The sequence below is a fragment of the Megalops cyprinoides genome, chromosome 11 (genome assembly GCF_013368585.1).
Source record: "Megalops cyprinoides isolate fMegCyp1 chromosome 11, fMegCyp1.pri, whole genome shotgun sequence".
Taxonomy (NCBI): domain Eukaryota; kingdom Metazoa; phylum Chordata; class Actinopteri; order Elopiformes; family Megalopidae; genus Megalops; species Megalops cyprinoides.
This window is the reverse complement of record NC_050593.1, coordinates 10,384,761-10,388,372: the sequence shown is the minus strand read 5'-3', so window position 1 is coordinate 10,388,372 and position 3,612 is coordinate 10,384,761. Positions and strand designations below refer to the sequence as shown.

Genomic DNA, 3,612 nt, shown 5'->3' with positions numbered 1-3,612 from the left:
CTGAGAATAGATTTACTTTAAAAGAGTTGTGCTGTGTGAAATCCTGACTGTTTTGAAAGTGCTGGCCTAAAGGGCAAAACTCTTTAGAGTAAATACCCATATATTGAGACTCTATTGAGGATACTTGTGGCTACGGTCACCAAAAACAGTTACCGTAGCCTACTATGGCAGCTATATAACAGTCGTCCCTTCCTTTCATTCGTGCTCGCTTCGGCAGCACATATACTAACATTGGAACGATACAGAGAAGATTGATAACCTCAGTGGCCATCAATGCTAATCTTCCCTGTATCGTTCCAATTTTAAGGGGCCATGCTAATCTCCCCTGTATCGTTCCAATATTAGTATATGTGCTGCCGAAGCGCGCATGCTTGAAAAGAAGTGTTATATAGCTGCCGTAGACAGATAACTGTTTTCAGTGACGGTAGCCACAAGTATCCTCAATAGAGTCTCAATCAGGCGCGGCTGGTTCATCTGGGCAGGTGGGGCAGAGCCCTGCCAAAGATTTATCCACCAAAAAAAAATGGATCCATAATATAAATTTGAAATGAAATGGCGCTTGTGGATGTAATCAGCAAGAAAAGTACCTCAATGCGTCATGTTTCTTTGTAATTTGTAAAGAAGTTTTGAAAAAGAGTCTTTTTTCTCTCGCAGCGATCTGGCTGATCACCTCCACCGTAGCTGCTGTACAGTAACGTTAAATATTTCAGGTAGGGCGGCTGACCTCGCTGCCCTGCCGAAATTGCACAGCACCCCGCTGTTTTTCTATGTAAATCTGTGGCGAAATTGTGGAACTGCAGCAAGAGCGTGGCTCGTAAAGGGTCGGAGGGGCAGATCATGACACTGCCCGGCCTACTGTTAACGTCAGGGCTCAATGTAACACATTACCTGTATTACTCCGCACGAACTTCTCGTGGTCAGTTTGCAAAGATGGCGAGTGAGCAGCATGGGTGCAACAGCGCTGAGTTTCTTATAAAGAACTCGTTCGAAAAACTTGATATTGGATAAATTGGCTATCAAGGAATTGGGACCTGATAAACCGCCTTCGTTACCCAGCTCTCGCTCTCTCTCTCTCTCTCTCTCTCTCTTTTCTCTGCAGCGTCGTCCTGGGCCAGGGGGTGGGTGCGGCACAGTCTCCGAAGATCAGCAGGCTTGTGGAAGCCATTATGCTGGAGCTGTGTCGTGGAAGGAAGGACGGCACCTGAAGCCGCCCCGGAAGGTCCGGCATTTCCTTTGCAGCCTCTGTGGCCAGCCGAAGACAAAAGAATATGGCCACAGTCGCTACAGAGGGAAGAGCTTCTGTTCCCGGGCCGACGGGAGAACTGTGGAGCAGTGGCTGGCAGACTCAAAACTGTAAATAGTGTACATAGTTAAATTATTATATAGTTTATTTGTTTGTGTGTGTGTGTGTGTTTCTTTTTTTAATAAATTCTTTTTCTTTTTTTAAAAAAAAAAACTCTCTTCTCCTTATTTATAACTTGTAAGCAACCAAAAAAGTGAATGGTTTATTACATTTATTCAATGTTACATTTGACCACCAGATAAGGTTTATTCTCCCCCCCTTAAAAAATGAAATAATTGTTGAAAAAACAAGGTGGTAATAATAAGGGTTTACTGACATCATGGCAAACATGTTTTTAGTTTACGTAACATATCAAGAAATCTTTTCACATTCATTCTCTCTCCAGGTAAAACTTTACACAGGCTACCTAATGCTAACTTAGATCACATGCTTTAGAAAACTGAATCTGAGACTGTAGGTGTGTATGAATTATACATGAGAACACCAAATTGCTGTACAGTTCCTCTATATTTAAGAACACATGTTGCCACTGTCCATACAGATCAGTAATGATATTGACATCTGGTATAATGATTTATTTATTATCTCTAGTTTTCATACAGATAGTTGGCACAATTACTAAACAATGTAACATGAACACAACCCTTGCAGTGCAATTCAAATTGTTATATGTTATGTATATTTTTTCTTTATTGAAATAGCAACTGATTATTTCAAATGCCTCTCTTCTATGAGGTTTTACCCTAAATGATGTAGTTTCTTTTTTAATGATGACACCCAACACTGTTATTGGTTAATTGAAACAATGCCCGGCTACCCCCTGCCCCATTCATTCTCTCTCTACCTAATGCTCCCAGACTAGCTGAGGAGATGTGCCGTTTTAGCATTCAAAAGACGGCCATTAGCCTGAAACAATGCCCGGCTACCCCCTGCCCCATTCATTCTCTCTCTACCTAACGCTCCCAGGCTACCTGAGGAGACGTGCCGTTTTAACATTCAAAAGAGGGCCTGACACAATGCTAGGCTACCCCCGCCTTCAGACAAAGCCTTTCATGTGTCTGTCCTGTTGGGAGAAAAGGGGGTTCAGCAAACAAGGTCAGTCAGAACAGACCTGCCTGACCACTGAGACAGAATGGAAGGAAGGTCAGCAGTGGCTGCAGGAGCAGCAGGCTGCGGCGGCGGCAGCAGCAGCAGAGGAGCCAGCACCAGCGGCAGCTGCAGCAGAGCCGGCGGCGGCGGGTGTTTCTGAACGGGTGCCCACCAGAAACACAATATACAGGCGGAAGGTGCAAAAGCAGAAGGACCTGGAGCTCCTGCGCAGCGCGAGGGGGAAGCCGTGGGCCAGCCCGGGGATCCCTGCCTCATCAGCGGCAAACCGCCAACCCTGGACAGCGGGCACGCCTATTTCAAGGGCCAGTTTTTCTGTGCCGTGGAAGCGGGCCCCGGAGGACGGACGGCTCGCCAAATGCTAGAGGATCAGCGTGGCCCGGAGGACGTGGGCAAGATCCCCAGGACGTCTGCCTGGAACATGAAAAAGAGGTGGGAGAGAGAGACGACAGCGCCACGTCACCCCAGAAGAAAAAGCGGAAGCCCCACAAACTTAGAATCTGCCAGCTCTGTGGCCAGCCGCGGCAGAAGGACTATGGCCACAGCCAGTACCGTGGGGAGCACTTCTGTGCTCTCTACGCCTGCAAATCTGTGGAGCAGTGGCTGGCCGAAAAGAGGAGCGAGAGGAACTGAAAAGGCTGTGTATCTGTAAATAGTTCCTTTGTGTGCGAGTGTGTTTTTAAATTTAAATTTTTAATTTTACATTGCATTTTTACATTTTTATCAGTGCATACATATTATAAATACTGAACATGCTGTATAATAAACGTTTCATTCATTGCTAAAAACCTTGTCTGCTTCCTTGAAAGAAATAATTCGAAATGTGTTTCCTACTAATTATCATTCTTAAAATTCGAATCGGGGACCGAGCAAAACCGTACATAAATCGAAAGGTGTTTCCTACTAATTCTCATTCTTAAAATTCAAATCGGGACCGAGCAAAACATTTTAGTACATGTGCTGCCGAAGCGAGCACGAATGAAAGGAAAGGACGACTGTTATATAGCTGCCATAGTAGGCTACGGTAACTGTTTTTGGTGACCGTAGCCACAAGTATCCTCAATAGAGTCTCAATATATGGGTATTTACTCTAAAAGTTTTGCCCTTTAGGCCAGCACTTTCAAAACAGTCAGGATTTCACACAGCACAACTCTTTTAAAGTAAATCTATTCCCGGTGTTGGAGCCTTACTTTTGGAACACT

At 45.0% G+C, this 3,612-nt stretch overlaps 1 pseudogene; it reads right to left on the bottom strand.

Annotated features, from left to right (window-relative positions):
- Nucleotides 1–269: 269 nt before the first annotated feature.
- LOC118786336 lies at nt 270–365 on the bottom strand (annotated as a pseudogene).
- Nucleotides 366–3,612: the final 3,247 nt, after the last annotated feature.